General features: G+C 44.6%; 1 long non-coding RNA gene across 3 annotated transcripts in view; it reads left to right on the top strand.

The window, feature by feature from the left end:
* The first annotated feature begins 301 nt into the window (after positions 1 to 301).
* Positions 302 to 18,097, top strand: part of LOC137332122 (uncharacterized) — a 31,700-nt gene continuing 13,904 nt past the window's right edge. The window contains exons 1-3 of one of the 3 annotated variants that reach the window (XR_010965590.1): positions 302 to 544; positions 9,636 to 9,848; positions 12,377 to 12,487. This is a non-coding gene — a long non-coding RNA (uncharacterized lncRNA). Of the gene's footprint in view, positions 545 to 8,887; positions 9,849 to 12,376; positions 12,488 to 18,097 lie in introns of those variants that run through there. The other 2 variants (XR_010965591.1, XR_010965589.1) reach the window with 2 other exon arrangements.

Genomic DNA, 18,097 nt, shown 5'->3' with positions numbered 1-18,097 from the left:
GCCCTAAGCTATATGATCTTAACACATGGAGCACAGTTTTTTTAAAAAAATGCTGTTCCTTTTTAATATTTTGCAAGATAACCATGCAAAGGCTCACGATACAACATTAAAAACAACTTCCTCATTAGGAGCATCGATTGTTGTGGAAGCACCCAATGCTGACTCGACCTTGTATTTAGGTTTGTGTAAAATTCATATATTGTGACCTAGCAAAAGTATCATTTTTAGTGCAGACAATTGCTATCATAGCTGTCAAGGTCTTATCATCTGACAATACATCAACTTGCAACAGCCAGGAAGCAGTTGTTACCACCAATACAATGATAAACCCATTAGCACCATTTCGTCCATGGCAGAATAGGGTCAAGCTGAACGAATGACTGACATTGGAGCATCGCGGAAAGCCCTGGTAAGAATATCGGAACGCTGACAGCACTGAAACCAAGTGAGGAACCTGAAAAGTGACGTCGTAGCCAACGCAGAGGAAAGAGGCGGAGGAGTCTGTGGAATGAGAGGAAAGAGCAGCGGAGTCCGAGGAATAAAAGTTAAGTGTTCAGTTATTTATTCACGCTTTAATATTTAACTATATATTAGATTAAGGGGCTACTAAAATTTTTAAAATTAATACGAGGTAAGGGCACAAACAAAATTATCAACTTCAAGTAAATAGATGTAACAGACTAATATACTAAATTGAGAAATGTAAGTAACTATTCGAAACCAAATTAAATCCAGCTCAGAGTCTCTGAGTCACAGTCACTATACGTAAGGAGGTATAGGAACAGGAAGAGGAGTGTGTGACTGACAGTCAGCAGGGTAAGGGGAACCTAGTGGAGGCAGAAAGGTAGGAATCGCAGAAACTGGTCCTGTCCAACACGAAGGATGTACTTGCTACCTGTGGGGATAAGGAGGAACGCTGTTGGTGGGGAGGGGCTGGCCAGAATGGTAACCAGTGCATTGTGGAGCAGGAGGCAGTCCAAGGGGAGAAACAGCAGAAAAGAAATAGGGGATTCTATAATTAGTGGGATATTTTCTTAATGGTGAGAGTCTAGAAATGATGGAGGAGCAAAGTGATCTGAGTGTCCAGGGTACACAAATTACTAAATGCTAGTGCATGGGTACAAAAAAGTAATCAAAAAGGCTAATTGAATGTTGGCCTTTACCTCAAGGGGGTTGGAATACCCTCTCTGTGTTGTGACTGTGTTCAAATATGTATCAGACTGTATCCAGATATTTCTCCTCCTCCCTTATGTGTCGGAGTATCTCTAACTCGCACTCCAGCTCAACGACACTGAGCCGCAATGGCCAGAGATAGAAATTTCCCACACGAGTTCATCAGGGACAGTTTCACTGTCCACAAATTCCCACATTCTGCAAAATCATGCTTAAGTTATACAGAGCCTTAGTCAAATCCATTTGAAGTACTGCATTCAGTTTTGGACACCGCATCTCCGGAAGGATATTATAGGCCTTCAAAGGGATACAGCACAGATTCACCAGAATGCTACGAGGTTTTAAAGGGTTAAATTACAAGGACATGTTGCATAAATTTGGCTTGTATTCCCCTGAGTTTAGAAAGTTGAGGGGTGATCTAATCGAGGTGTTTAAAATGATAAAAGGATTCGATAGAGTAGATGCACTGAAGCTAATTCCTCTGGTGGGGAATCCAGAACATAGTGGCACAATCTTAAAATTAGAGCTAGACCATTGAGAAGTGAAATGAGGAAGAACTTTTTCCACACAAAAGGTAGTGAAAATGTGGAATTCTCTCCCCCAAAAGGCTGTGAATGCTGGGTTAACAGAAATCTTCAAGACTGAAATTGATAGATTTTTATTAGGTAAGGGCATCAAGGGATATGGAACAAAGGCTGATGAATGGAGTTGAGTTACGATCAACCATGATCTAAGTGAATGGTGGAACAGGCTAGAGGGGCTGAATGGCCTACTCCTGTTCCTATGTTCCTCTAAGATTCACCACAGATACTGTCAATATGACTGAGTTGGACAATTGAGTGTCACTAATTTGAAAAAGGGGTTCCTGAAAGTGAGTTGTCAGGGCAGAGATTTTTTTTAATGAAAGTTAGGTTCTTCATATAGTAAAATGAACTAGCTATTGGAAACCAAACTGAAAAGTAATGCAAGCTTGGCCCCCATTATCAAGGACTTCACAACTAGTTCATGCTCCAAAAACAAGTGACACTTTCAATCAATCTGCAGGAGCCTTCGCCATCCAAAAAATGCCTTTTTCCTTTTCTCAATTTAATGACCTAAACCTAGATGCGACATCTATTGCTAGATTTACTATGAAGGATGCCAACTGTAAGAATTATCTTGTGATTGGCCAATGATGTAAGTGTAGTAAGGGGTGGGGGAATGGATGCATGTGTATCTGTTCAAATAGCAACTTCTCTAGAATGTTTCTGTCAATATATTATAAAGATGTACACCAGATGTCTCCAAGATATCCAGATAAAACAAAGGATAGTAGTTGGGCATGTACAGCAGAGCCCAAAAATGAATCTCAAGATTGGCTGCCAACTATTAAACCCATTACTTCAGGTATGGGTTGTCTTGACTTGAAAAATAAAATTTCTCAAAAATGATATAAGTATCCTCGGCTCAAAAACATGACAAATGAAGTTGTTATTCATGTGTGGAAACCCTATCTTTGTATTCTTTGGATTGCTTGAAGTTACATAGGATTGGATCAAAATAGAAATTGTCAAACATGCCATGTATAAGGTTGCCAACCCTCCTGGATTGTCCGGGAGTATCCTGGAATTTGCGCTTTAAATTTGTCGCTGCAGCAGCGGTCCCCCCACTCCACGATGTCACTGGCTGCTGCCACATAGAAACCACTGGCATGGTGATGTCACCCCCCCCCCCCCCCCCAGCTGCAGAGCCGGAAACGATCAGGAGTTGGCTCAGGAGTCGAGGGGACACAGAAGGGGGAGTCGGGGGAGAGAGGGAGACTGGGTGATAAGGGATCGTGGAGAGAGACACTGCAGAATGGGGTCAGGGATGGAGAGTCAGGGGAAAGGAGACTGCGGGAAGGGGGCTCGAGGGAGAGAAAGTGACTGGGGGTCAGGGGTTTGGGGCTCGGACAGGGGGGAGAGGGAGAATGGGATCGGTGTGGGGACCAGCATTTTCTATAGAGCCGGGCACAGCAGCAGCAGAAACTTGGTGAACGGAAGCGGCGCCGAGAGAGTAGCAACCAGTAAAGGGCGAGTGAAACCTGGGGACTTTTCTATTAGTGAATGGGGAACAAGTAGATGGAGACAGGATTCTCACTGGAAGAACCAAGGAGGAAGAGAGAAGGAAGGTTCTTAAACTGGGGGCTATTATACCATGGGATGCTTCACCACAATTGACTATTAAGGTAGAGACTAGAACATCATTTAAAACGGAACATGATAAGTATTTGAAAAGGAGGAATATAAAGTGATCTGGGGGAATGCGGTTACAGGAGAGAGTGCCAGCACAGGCACCAGGAGCCAAATGGCCTTCCCTGTGCTGTAATTTCTATCATTCTATAAAAATTCTCCTTTATTGAGTCCGGGCTCTGGGAGTGTGTTAGAAATGTTGGCGCTGAGCTGAGTTTAGGACAAGATGCCCGTTGTGAAGTGCCCCAAACACCGAGCCCACTGCCCTTTGTGCAACCTCTCAGTTTGATTCAGGTCGGTCTGTGTGGCTGGTTTTGACGTTCAGTTCAAGTACAGATCATCTCTGACTGAGGCTCCCAATTCAGAGTTATCATCTTCACACAGAACCGGAGTTCAAACCATAGTCCAAAGGAGCTAGGGAGAGAAATCGGGCCTAGTAAAATTGGCATCGACTGTGGAGCCTGACCATACCTTGTGCAGTGCAGAGTGATTTTGGCTGTAGTTTCAGGGTGACTACCAGTCGCTTATAGGATTACTAGTCATTACAGGTAGTATATTGTGGCGTTACACCTATTACTACCAGGTACATATAGACTGTCAGTGAGTTATTACATCCTTGTTGGTTATGAGGGGAATCTGAGTGTTACCAGTATTACTATCACTTTCAGTGCAATTTTAGTGAGTTACTATTAGTTACTCGTCAAATCAGTTCTTCCCACCTCTGGTTTCAACCTCTGCGAATCACTCCCGCACCTTTTGATTTCCCCTCATCCCCACCCTCGGTTTCCCTTCTTTGCTTGTTCACCTGTGGCATCCTGATTCTCAGAACTTCTCGCATAACAGCTGATGACGCGGAGCCTTTTTTTTATTCGATCATGGGATGTGGACGTCGCTGGCGAGGCCAGCATTTATTGCCCATCCCTAATTGCTCTTGAGAAGGTGGTGGTGAGCCGCCTTCTTGAACCGCTGCAGTCCGTGTGGTGAAGGTTCTCCCACAGCGCTGTTAGGAAGGGAGTTCCAGGATTTTGACCCAGCAAAGGTACCACAAGCAAAGATACTCGACTACAGGGGACCCAACCTTTATAAGGTAAATGCAGTAACATTTGCAGACATCACGTGATCCGATGTCATGTAGTCAGAACATCACGTGATCAAACTTCCAGGAATGCCTCCAACCAAAGTTGGCAGCCCTAGCCTTGTAGGACAATGCTACCTTGATGTGGTCCTGGTCTCAACACTACATACCCTTATTTACATCGCTCTTGTCCTCTTTTGCATTGTACTGCAAAATATATTTAAGGATGTATGCAAACAGTTATCAAACTTTAATTTTTGATCCTTTTACAAATGTTCATTTTTTATTCGAAGATGGTGGCCACATTTATTACAAACCTACCATACAAAATGCATTTTTGTTTACTATCGAATCCATAAGATATGATCATTCATTGTTCTTACGTTGAATAACTTCTCCTTTGACTCCATTCACTTCCTCCAAATAAAAGGTGTTGCTATGGGAACCCATATGGGTCCCAGCTATGCCTGTCTTTTCTTGAGATACATGGAACATCCTTTGTTCCAGTCCTACACAGGGCCCCTCACTCACCTCTTATTCCAGTACATTGATTACTCTATTGGTGCTGCTTCCTGCTCTCGCCCTGAACTGGAAAATTTCATCAACTTTGTTTCCAATTTCCATCCCTCCCTTGCCCTCACATGGTCCATTTCCAACTCTTCCCGAACCATCCTCGACTTCTCTATCTCCATTACTGGGGATAGGCTGCCAATCAATATCTACAATAAGCCCACCGACTACAACTACCTTGATTACATTTACTCTCATCCCACTTCCTGTGAGGACTCTCTTCACTTCTTCCAGTTTCTCTGTCTCCTTCGCATCTGTTCCGATGATGCCATCTTCCACACCAGTGCTTCTGATATGTCTTCCTTTTTCCTCAACCAAGGATTCCCCTCCACTGTGGTTGACAGGGCCCTCGACCGTGTCCGTCCCATTTCCCGTACTTCTGCCCTCACTCCTTCCCTTCCCTCCCAGAACCATGATAGGGTCTCCCTTGTCCTCACCTTCCACCCCATCAGCCTCCACATTCAGCGGATCGTCCTCCACCATTTCCGCCGCTACATGCCACCACCAAACGCATCCTTCTCTCCCCTTCCCTTTCAGCATTCCAAAGGGACCGTTCCCTCCGCGATACCCTGATCCACTTGTCGATCACCCCCAACACTAGCTCTCCTTCCCGTGCACGCAAAGGAGATGCAGCAACTGCCCTTTCACCTTCTCTTCCCACCGTCCAGGGCCCCAAACACACCTTCCAGATGAAACAGCAGTTTACTTGTACTACTTTCAATTTAGTATACTGTATTCGCTGCTCACGATGCAGTCTCCTCTACACTGGGGAGATCAAATGCAGATTGGGTGATCATTTTGTTGAACACCTCCATTCAGTCTGCAAGCTTGGCGCTGAGCTTCCAGTTGCTTGACATTTTAATTCTCGGTCACACCCCACTTTGACCTCTCTGTCCTCGGCCTCCTTGGTAGGAAGAATAGAAAAGCAGAATATTTTTTAAAAGGTGAGAGACTAAGAAATCATGGTATTGAGAGGGATTTGGGTATCCTTGTACAAGAATCACAAAAAGTTAACATGCAGATACAGCAAGCAATTAGGTAGGCAAATGGTATTTTAGCCTTTATTGCAAGGGGGTTGGAGTATAAGAGTAAGGAGGTCTTGCTGCAATTAAATCAGACTCTGGTGAGACCACATCTGGAGTACTGTGTACAGTTTCGGTCTCCTTACCTAAGGAAGGATATACTTGCCTTAGAGGGGGTGCAACAAAGGTTCACTTGATTGATTCCTGGGATGAGAGGGTTGTCCTTTGAGGAAAGATTGTGTAGAATGGGCCTATATTCTCTGGAGTTTAGAAGAATGAGGGGTGATCTCATTGAAACGTATAAAATTCTTAGAGGGCTTGACAGGGTAGATGCTGAAAGCCTGTTTCCCCTGGATGGAGAGTCTAGAACTAGGGGTCATAGTCTCAAGATAAGGGGTCAGCCAATTAGGACCAAGACGAGGAAAAATTTCTTCACTGAGTGTTATAATCTTTGGAATTCTCTACCCCAGAGGGCTGTGGATGCTCAGTCGTTGAGTATATTCAAGACTGAGATCGATAGATTTTTGGACACTAAGGGAATCAAGGGATATGGGGATAGGGCGGGAAAGTCGAGTTGAGGTAGAAGGTCAGCCATGATCTTATTGAACGGCGGAGCAGGCTCAAAGGGCCGTATGGTCTACTCCTCCTATTTCTTATGTTCTTAACGTTCTCCTACACTGTTCCAATGAAGCTTGAGGAACAGCATCTCATCTTTCGATTACGCACTTTACGACTTTGATTTCAATAACTTCAGATCATAACCACTGCTCCCGTTTTTTCGGACAGCAGGTGCTGGTAATTGTTCTGCTGTTGCCATTTACAACTCCTCTAGACCCATCTTTCATTTCTTTACTTGTCCCATTACCACCCCCTTTGTCTTGCAACATCATCCCTTTTCTTATTTAACCACTCCTGCCCTCTAGCCTATCACAGATCTTCCCTTTTGTTCTTTCCTCCCCTCCCCTCTTCGGCCCCTCACATTTTGCCTGACTCTGTACTTTCTTATAAACTGTTAAATCTTTACTTCTTTCCTGCTCCACAGATGCTGCCTGACCTGCTGAGCATTTCCAGCATTTTCTGTTTTTATTTGATTTCCAGCATCAGCAGTATTTTGATTTTCATCAAAAACAAAATACTGCCGCTGCTGGCAATCTGAAATTAAAACAGAAAATTCTGGAAAGACTCAGAAGGTCAGGCAGCATCTGTGAAGAGAGAAACAGAGTTAACGTTTCAGGCCGATGATCTTTCATCAGAACTGAAGGAAGTGAAGATTTAATAGTTTTTAAGCAAGTACAGAGTCAGGCAAAGGGGTGAGGGAGGGGAGGAAAGAACAAAAGGGAAGGTCTGTGATAGGGTGGAGGGCAGGAGTGATTAAATAACAAAATGGATGATGGTACACTCCCACACCATTACCTCTGGAGTCCCCCAAGAATCTATCCTTGGCCCCCTCCTATTTCTCATCTACATGCTGCCCCACAGCGACATCATCTGAAAACACATCAGATTCCACATGTACGCTGACAATACTCAGCTCCACCTCACAACCACCTCCCTCGACCCCTCCACCGACTCTCATTTGTCACGTTGCTTGTCCGACATCCAGTACTAGATGAGCAAAAATTTCCTCCAACTAAATATTGGGAAGACCGAAGCCATTGTCTTTGGTCCCCGCTGCAAACTGTGTTCCCTAGCCACTGACTCCATCCCTCTCCCTGGCCACTGTCTGAGGCTGAACCAGACCGTGCGCAACCTTGGCGTCCTGTTTGACCCTGAGATGAGCTTCTGACCACATATCCGCTCCATCACCAAGACCGCCTATTTCCACCTCCATAACATCACCCGTCTCTGCCCCTGCCTCTGCTGAAAGAGTCATCCATGCCTTTGTTACTTCCAGACTGGACTAGTCCATTGATCTCCTGGCTGGTTTCCCATCTTCCACCCTCCATAAACTTGAGCTCATCCAAAACTCTGTTGCCCTTATCCTAACTCACACCAAGTCCCGTTCACCCCTGTGCTCGCTGACCTATATTGGCTCCTGGTCCGGCAACACCTTGATTTTAAAATTCTCATCCTTATTTTCAAATCGCACCTCGCCCCTCCCTATCTCTGTAACCTCCTCCAGCCCTACAACCCTCCAACATCTCTGCGCTCCTCCAATTCTTGTCTCTTGAGCATCACTGATTTTAATCGCTCCACTATTGCGGCCGTGCCTTCAGCTGCCTAAGCCCTAAGCTCTGCAATTCCCTTCCTAAACCTCTCCGTCTCTCTACCTCTCTCTCCTCCTTTAAGACGCTCCTCAATCCTACCTTTTTGATCAAGCTTTTTGGTATCTGTCCTAATACCTCCTTATGTGGCTCGGTGGGAAATTTTGTTTGATAACGCTCCTGTGAAGCGCCTGGAGACATTTTACTACATTAAAGGCGTGATATAAATGCAAGTTGTTGCAAGGCAAGGAGGGTGGTAATGGGACAAGTAAAGAACCAAAAGATGGGTCTAGAGGAGCTGCAAATGGCAACAGCAGAACCATTAGCAGCACCTGCTGTCCGAAAAAATGGGAGCAGTGGTTATGATTTGAAGTTATTGAAATCATCGTTGAGGTGTAAAGTGCCTAATCGAAAGATGAGGTGCTGTTCCTCGGGTTTCCGTTGAGCTTCATTGGAACAGGTGTAGGAGTGGGATGGGGAATTAAAATGGCAAGCGACCGGAAGGTCAGGGTCGCGCTTACGGACTGAGCGGAGGGGTTTAGCAAAGGGACCATCCAATCTGTGTTTGGTCTCCCCAATGTAGAGGAGGCTGCATCGTGAGCAACGAATACTGTATACTAAATTGAAAGAAGGACAATTTTGATCAGTGATTGGATCATGGTAATGTCCTCTAAACTGTCATTGTTGTATCTGTAATTGAACAACCCGGAATGTCCTGAGAATAATGTCAGATGACGATACCTCTTTAAGCATCTGCAACCCAGAGGTTCCTTCCGCAGCAACCACATAATGATGTTCCTCCAAAAAGAAAATGAGACCAGGGTTAGGATTTTAAAAATAGATCTGAAAACGTCGCTCGCATATTGATTTTCCTGGACTGCATCATGGGAACAAACGTAAAAATATTTACGTTTTGTGCAGACGAATGTAGTGAATTATTAAAATGTGCAGTGTAGTGTACGTAACTTAAAAATGTGTTCGGTAGATAAATCCACTATTAGCGGGGTTATGGAAACCTTTCAGTCCGTTGATGCTGGAGACATAAATCCTTCTTTCCCTTTCAACGTTGAACGCATGCAGTAATCCTGGCACGTGGGTGGTTGCCGTTTCGGAACCATAAAATCACACCAATTATGAGTGAAATCAATGTTCACAAAAGCTGTCCTCTCCCGCAGCAGTCTTCCCGATTAATCGGTGACGAGCAGCACTCTTTACAGTTGAATATCCTACAATGTGACGATCGAACCAGCCCTCCGCCAAGGGTGCAATCACCAACTAGCTGAATGCACATGATCAATTTTTTTTGTGCCATTTTTATTTTCTGTCCATTTTGAATTTGTTCCTCGCTAGACTCCATCTTGTGGGTATTTTTTGTTACTAGGTCGGTGCAGCAGCAGTGCGCGCGCCTGCCGGGAGCGGAGCCTCGTCACATTCACAGCCCGGGCTGTCAGCTGCAAAACCAGCAGTTTCGCTCCGAAGATCCCCGCTGTAGCAGCAGCAAGCAGCGGACAACAGCTCCTCAAGTGTATCTCTGGTCAGAGGCTGGAAGACGCACAGCTTCAGATCAACGGCGGTGCGCAGGAGGGAAAGAAAAGTATTTTTTATTTAAAACTTCTGTTTTGGTCTGCAACCTCTGCCTCGTTTTAATTCCGTGGAGTCTCCACTTTAATTCTAGTTTACTTCGTTTAATTGTAATTGCTTTTTTCAACATACATAGTGTTATTTTTTTAATCTAAAATAGGCGGCTGTTAATATGCAGTTGATTTTTTTGTAACTTTAAGTTTAGACAAAATAAATTCTTCTATTACATCTATCCCATCATTAAGAATTTTGCAACAATACAATAACGTGTAATCTTACAGTAAAATTCTTAGTAAGGTATAACTATTACAATAATCCTATGCAGCGCAAAATCGATGGCAAATAACGCACCATTCGCCTAAGTGTCTGCCTGTTTATCCATCCAGATGCACTTATTGAAACCAATAATGATTGAAAATATAGGATAACTAGTTATACACGCTATGGCAAGGGGTAAGTGAGAAAGCATGAAGGACGAAATGCCGCGATATAAAAAATCGAAAAGAAATACAAATTCAAAATGAAGCAAAACATTAACGGGAAGTAAAAGGGGTAACAAAGGTAGGAGGGATATAAATAAAAGGCTCCCGAGTAGCCGTGTTGCTGATGTTTATCTCATCCGTAAAAAAGGTTTAAATAAACACAATTTAAGGGATAGTATATGTAATTGGGTGACGACTGGAAAATCTGCCAAAGCAACCAACTTTCTAATAGGGTCTCCAGGCTCATCGACTCCTCCCCAAAAGAAACGCGCATTCCACATATATTTCATATACAGTTAATGCAGTTTATTTCTCTTTTTAAGAATACAAAAGAAGGAAACACTCTTGCTTGCATAAGACAGCTTCACTAGGTTTCTATTGGATTGGCTAAGTTGTTCACTAAATCAAAAGCAAAATACAGCGGATGCTGGAAATCTGAAATAAAAACAGGAAATGCTGGAAAAGCTCAGCAAGTGTGGAGAGAGAAAGAGTTAACATTTCAGGTCGGAGGCTTTTCGTCTTTTCTACCTGAAACATTAACTATTTCTTTCTCCACAGATGCTGCCTCACTTGCTGAGCTTTTCCAGCATTTTCTGTTTTTATTTGTTTGTTCACTAAATTGGGTTCACTTGGGATGCATTTTTCTGTAGCTGCCAGTCTGAGAGCATTAGCTATAGAATATGTTTCCGCTAGACAGTACCTTGTTTAATACTGCCTGGTTCCCAATGGGAGTCTCATCAGGAAAGAGCTCTGTCAGTGCACACAGGGTTAGATTCCTGCTAAATTCCAAGGGGGTGCAATTGGTTTACCGAACCAGCCGCCTGATTTTATTTTCTATTGATTCAATCGCGGCAAAGAAGTGGCCACGATGACAAAACGGCCCTATTTACATCGGCCCAGGGAGCTGCCAAAGTGCAGTTCGCATGCAGCTTGACGGATTAAGCTTGGCCGCCATAAATTGGCAAAGTGCGGGACGGGGGGTCGCCATCACTGAGGGGGGTCCCGGGTTGGTAGCGGCCCAGATTATTTTTGTGAGGCCCTGAGGAGCACTCCTGCTTCTTTCTCCAGGCCGCATAAAATAAAATGTATCTCGGCTGATCCTCCTGGGCTCTATCGCCCACGGAAGTGATCCGAACCTGCACAGAGCAAGCTCCGACTATTTCCTACCTAGAATGGCAACTGGGGTCTTAGGACCCCGATTTGCTTATTGAAATGGCACCTGAAACTGGCAGGCACTTTGGGCACCCGGCAGCACGCCCCTTTCAAATAGCCCAAGCCGCATCGTCAGGGTTAATGGGGCTGTAACACTGCCGACCCGATTTTGAGGCCGGTTACCGCCCGGTGAAAAAAAGTTAAAATCAACTCCAAAGTTCTGCCAAGAATATCTCCTTTAGCCAGTGTGACCCTTCTGAAACCACCAACAGCCATAGCAGGTATTATTTTATCTTTGTGCTGCATGAACTTCTTTTACTTCTTATTGCCTGTGTAAAAGATTGAGCTTTTGGACAAAATCAATAACTAACGATGTAAGTGTCCTTTTATCATATAGTTGATTGTAAAAGAACGTGGCCATATCAGCAGCAGATATATTTGCCAATTATGGAGATTAAGCCAAAATTGATGACACCAGACAAAGATTATAAATTATTTCCCATATCTTTAAAGTATCATCGGAGCTAGTAAGGTTAGTCTGGGGAGAGAGAGTCTTCGCCAGAACGTCTAAAGATCAATTATCAATAATTACTATTATAAAACATTCTTAGGTAACCTCCTCCTCCTCCTCGCACATAACCAAAACGTTAATGTATTACATTCAAACTGACGATATCAATGTTAATTTAAATTGAACATACATTAGTCACTAGAATATCTAACATACAATATTTTCGTCTTGTTTTCCCATTTCCTTCTCCTTTGAAAGTTCACTAAATTTTGTAATAAACCCTGTTTCAATGTCTCAAAAACCTTTCCAATATTTTAATGTCCCGCGTCTAGTTTTACTCACTTGTATTCTCTCCACTCCTTCATTTTGCCGTTCCGTTTGCTCTGATTCTTTCAGAGCGCTGGCATCCTTCGTGTTGGGAAGACGGCAACATTTATCGGCAGGACCGGAGTCTCCGCCCCACAGTGTATCGGAGCTCCCCGCAGCTACGGGTATGCCAAGCACGCTGTGAGTATCAATGATAATAAAATGCTCGCCAGTTGCCAGAAAACCAACAAGTTCGATCTTATGCAAAAGATTTAGCAGTGACGGAGGTGTGGGGTGTCAAAGGATTCTATCTAATCATGGAAAGCACGTAGGCCGACTGTAACAAAATAATATAAGCTCCATCTGTGGTTACCAAGAATAAAACTAAATTGGGAAGAGTTAGGCCAGAGTTCCTTTAATCCTTCCATCATTTCATCAATTTACGGTACGATTGTTTACCAGTACACAGAGACTCGGGCTGATTTGTTAAGGTACCTGGAAAATTGGAGATAAATTGCAATTTCTTTAATGTGCTTTTTTGCAGTCAACTGAGAGCAAATCGCACTTTACAATTTGTTCAAAACCTATTTTCTCTTCCTCTTTCTGAAGCTAATTTTCAAGCTCCGTGATGTGGCATCATGATTTTACAAGACTGCCCATGATAGGAAAGAAGAGTTTGGAACTTGTCTGGATGTGGGAAAAAGGCATTTTCTAGGTCCAAGTACCATCAGGAGGCAGATGACTAATCTAACTCAAAGTTTACACTTCAACCTTAAGCTCATTGAAGTTGGGGTGCAAATGCACCCTTGATCACATGAATTCAAAACATAACAGTCAAATTTGTTAACAGTAAAATAGTGTAGTCCAGTAAATGAGTTACTTTTTCAATGAGGGAAAATCACATTGTGAATGTTAAGAACCTGTTTATTTAAATACCTTTTGAGCATTTAACCAGAGTATTACTTAAATGGAGTTACATCGAAGCAGCACAGAAAGAGGCCATTTGGCCCAACTGGCCTATACCGGCGTTTATGCTGCACACGAGCCTCTTCCCTCCCTACTTTATCTAACCCTATCAGCATAACCTTCTACTCCTTTGTCCCTCACGTGCTTCTCTAGCTTCCCCATAAATGCATCTATGCTATTTGCCTCAACTACTCCTTGTGGTAGCATGTTCCACGCTCTTACCACTCTGGGTAAAAAAGATTCTCCTGAATTCTGTATTGGATTTATTAGCAACTATTTTATGTCCCTTCGCTCCAGACAAGTGACAGGCAATGACCACCTCCAACAAGAGAGAGTGTAACCACCTCCCTTTGACATTCAATGGCATTACCATCGCCGAATCCCCCACCATCAACATCCTGGGGGTCACTGTTGACCAGAAAATTAACTGGACCAGCCACATAAATACTGTGGCTGCAAGAACAGGTCAGAGTCTGGGTATTCTGCAGCCAGTGACTCACCTCCTGACTCCCCAAAGCCTTTCCACCATCTACAAGGCACAAGTCAGGTGTGTGATGGAATGCTCTCTTGGATGCGTGCAGCTCCAACAACACTCAAGAAGCTCGACACCATCCAGGACAAAGCAGCCCGCTTGATCGGCACCCCATCCACCACCCTAAACGTTCACTCCCTTCACCACCGGCGCACCGTGGCTGCAGTGTGTACCATCTACAGGATGCACTGCAGCAGCTCACCAAGGCTTCTTCGACAGCACCTCCCAAACCCGCAACCCCTACCACCTAGAAGGACAAGAGCAGCAGGCATATGGGAACAACACCACCTGCATGTTCCCCTTCAAGTCACACACCATCCCGACTTGGAAATATATCATCGTTCCTTCATCGTCGCTGGGTCAAAATCCTGGAACTCCCTACTTAACAGCACTGTGGGAGAACCTTCACCACACGGACTGCAGTGGTTCAAGAAGGTGGCTCACCACCACCTTCTCAAGGGCAATTAGGGATGGGCAATAACTGCTGGCCTTGTCAGTGACGCCCACATTCCATGAACGAATAAAAAAAAAGTGACAACATTTTCTCTATGTCTATCCTATTAAACCCTTTCATTATCTTAAAGACCTCAATCAGGTCACCACTTAGCCTTCTCTTTTCTGGAGAAAAGAGCCTCAGCCTGCTCAATGTTTCCTGATAGGAATAACTTCTCAGTTCTGATATCATCCCAGTAAATCTTTTTTGTACCCTTTCCCATTCCTCCGTATCCTTTCTATAATATGAAGACCAGAACTGTTCACAATACTCCCAAGTGTGGTCCAACCAAGGTATTATACAAGTTTAACATAACTTCTCTGCTTTTCAATTCTATCCCTCTAGAAATGAAACCCCAGTGCTTGATTTGCCTTTTTATAGCCTTATTAGCCTGTGTTGCTACTTTTAGTGATTTGTGTATTTTTTTTTATTCGTTCACGGGATGTGGGCGTCGCTGGCGAGGCTGGCATTTATTGCCCATCCCTAATTGCCCTTGAGAAGGTGGTGGTGAGCCGCCTTCTTGAACCGCTGCAGTCCGTGTGGTGACGGTTCTCCCACAGTGCTGTTAGGAAGGGAGTTCCAGGATTTTGACCCAGCGACAATGAAGGAACGGTGATATATTTCCAAGTCGGGATGGTGTGTGACTTGGAGCGGAACGTGCAGGTGGTGTTCTTCCCATGTGCCTGCTGCTCTTGTCCTTCTAGGTGGTAGAGGTCGCGGGTTTGGGAGGTGCTGTCGAAGAAGCCTTGGCGAGTTGCTGCAGTGCATCCTGTGGATGGTACACACTGCAGCCACAATGCGCCGGTGGTGAAGGGAGTGAATGTTTAGGGTGGTGGATGGGGTGCCAATCAAGCGGGCTGCTTTATCTTGGATGGTGTCGAGCTTCTTGAGTGTTGTTGGAGCTGCACTCATCCAAGCAAGTGGAGAGTATTCCATCACACTCCTGACTTGTGCCTTGTAGATGGTGGAAAGGCTTTGGGGAGTCAGGAGGTGAGTCACTCGCCGCAGAATACCCAGCCTCTGACCTGCTCTCGTAGCCACAGTATTTATATGGCTGGTCCAGTTAAGTTTCTGGTCAATGGTGACCCCCAGGATGTTGATGGTGGGGGATTCGGCGATGGTAATGCCGTTGAATGTCAAGGGCAGGTGGTTAGATTCTCTCTTGTTGGAGAGGGTCATTGCCTGGCACTTATCTGATGCGAATGTTACTTGCCACTTATGAGCCCAAGCCTGGATGTTGTCCAGGTCTTGCTGCATGCGGGCTCGGACTGCTTCATTATTTGAGGGGTTGCGAATGGAACTGAACACTGTGCAGTCATCAGCGAACATCCCCATTTCTGACCTTATGATGGAGGGAAGGTCATTGATGAAGCAGCTGAAGATGGTTGGGCCTAGGACACTGCCCTGAGGAACTCCTGCAGCAATGTCCTGGGGCTGAGATGATTGGCCTCCAACAACCACTACCATCTTCCTTTGCGCTAGGTATGACTCCAGCCACTGGAGAGTTTTTCCCCCTGATTCCCATTGACTTCAATTTTACTAGGGCTCCTTGGTGCCACACTCGGTCAAATGCTGCCTTGATGTCAAGGGCAGTTACTCTCACCTCACCTCTGGAATTCAGCTGTTTTGTCCATGTTTGGACCAAGGCTGTAATGAGGTCTGGAGCCCAAACTGAGCATCGGTGAGCAGGTTATTGGTGAGTAAGTGCCACTTGATAGCACTGTCGACGACACCTTCCATCACTTTGCTGAAGATTGAGAGTAGACTGATGGGGCAGTAATTGGCCGGATTGGATTTGTCCTGCTTTTTGTGGACAGGACATACCTGGGTAATTTTCCACATTGTCGGGTAGATGCCAGTGTTGTAGCTGTACTGGAACAGCTTGGCTAGAGGCGCAGCTAGTTCTGGAGCACAAGGCTTCAGCACTACAGCCGGGATGTTGTCGGGGCCCATAGCCTTTGCTGTATCCAGTGCACTCAGCCGTTTCTTGATATCACGTGAAGTGAATCGAATTGGCTGAAGACTGGCTTCCGTGATGGTGGGGATATCGGGAGGAGGCCGAGACGCATCATCCACTCGACACTTGTACCCCGAGATCCCTTTGCTCCTCTATCCCATTCAGACTCTTATTATTCAAATAGTATGTGGCCTCCTTATCCTTCCTACCAAAATGCACCATCTCACACTTATCTATAGTGAAATTCATTTGCCAATTAAACGCCCATTCTGCAAGTTTATTAATGTCCTAAGAACATAAGAAATAGGAACAGGAGTGGGCCATACGGCCCCTCGAGCTTGCTCCGCCATTCAGTAAGATCATGGCTGATCTTCTACCTCAAGTCCACTTTCCCGCCCTATCCCCATATCCGTCAGAGTCCAAATATCCATTGATCTCTGTCTTGAATATACTCAACAACTGAGCATCCACAGCCCTCTGGGGTAGAGAATTCCAAAGATTCAGAGCCCCCTGAGTGAAGAAACTTTTCCTCACCTCGGTCCTAAATGCCCGACCTCTTATCTTGAGACGATGACCCCTACTTCTAGACTCTCTAGCCAGGGGAAGCAGCCTCTCAGCATCTACCCTGTCATGCCCTCTACGAATTTTATACATTTCAATGAGATCACCTCTCATTCTTCTAAACTTCAGAGAATATAGACCCATTCTATTCAATCTCTCATCCCAGAATCAATCTAGTGAACCTTTGTTGCACCCCCACCTCCCCGAAGGCAAGTATATCCTTCCTTTGGTATGGTGACCAAAAATGTACACAGTACTCCAGGTGTGGTCTCACCAGAGCCATTTATAATTGCAGCAAGACCTCCTTACTCTTATACTTCAACCCCCTTGCAATAAAGGCTAACATACCAATTACTTGTTGTACCTGCATGTTAACTTTTTGTGATTTGTTTACAAGGAAACCCAAATCCCTTTGACCACCAACATTTCTTAGTCTCTCACCTTTTAAAATATATTCTGCTTTTCTATTCTTCCTACCAAAGTGGATAATTTCACATTTCCCCACATTATACTCCATCTGCCACCTTCTCGCCCACTCACTTAACCTGTCTATATCTCTTTGCGTCCTCCTCACAGCTTACTTTCCCACCTAGCTTTGTATCATCAGCAAATTTGGATACAATACACTCAGTCCCCTCACCTACGTCATTGATATAGATTGTAAACAGCTGAGGCCCAAGCACCGACCCTTGTGGCACCCCACTAGTTACAGCCTGCCAACCCAAAAATGACCTGGTTATTCCTACTCTCTGTTTTCTGTCCGTTAACCAATCCTTAATCCACACTAATATATTACCCCCAATCCCATGAGCCCTAATCTTGTGTAACAACCTATTGTGTGGCACCTTATCAAATGCCTTTTAAAAATCCAAATATATTACATCTACTGGTTCCCTCTTATCTACCCTGCTAGTTACACCCACAAAAAAACTCTAATAGATTTGTCAAACATGATTTCCCTGTCATAAAACCATGTTGACTCAGCCTAATCATATTATGATTTTCTAAGTGTCCTGTTACTACATCCTAAATAATAGATTCTAGCATTTTCCCTACTATTGATGTCAGGCTAACTGGCCTATAGTTCCCTGTTTTCTCTCTTCCTCCTTTCTTGAATAGCGGGGTTACAGTTGCTGCCTTCCAATCTCTCTAGAATCTGTTCTAGAATCTAGGGAATTCTGGAAGATCAAAACCAATGCATCCACCATCTCTGCAGCCACCTTAAAACTCTAGGATGTAGGCCATCAGGTCTTGGCGATTTGTCAGCTTTAGTCCCATTAATTTATCCAGTACTTTTTCTTT

Source organism: Heptranchias perlo, chromosome 14, assembly GCF_035084215.1.
Source record: "Heptranchias perlo isolate sHepPer1 chromosome 14, sHepPer1.hap1, whole genome shotgun sequence".
Lineage (NCBI taxonomy): Eukaryota > Metazoa > Chordata > Chondrichthyes > Hexanchiformes > Hexanchidae > Heptranchias > Heptranchias perlo.
The sequence above is the reverse complement of the archived record's forward strand: the minus strand, read 5'-3'. Positions and strand labels throughout refer to the sequence as shown.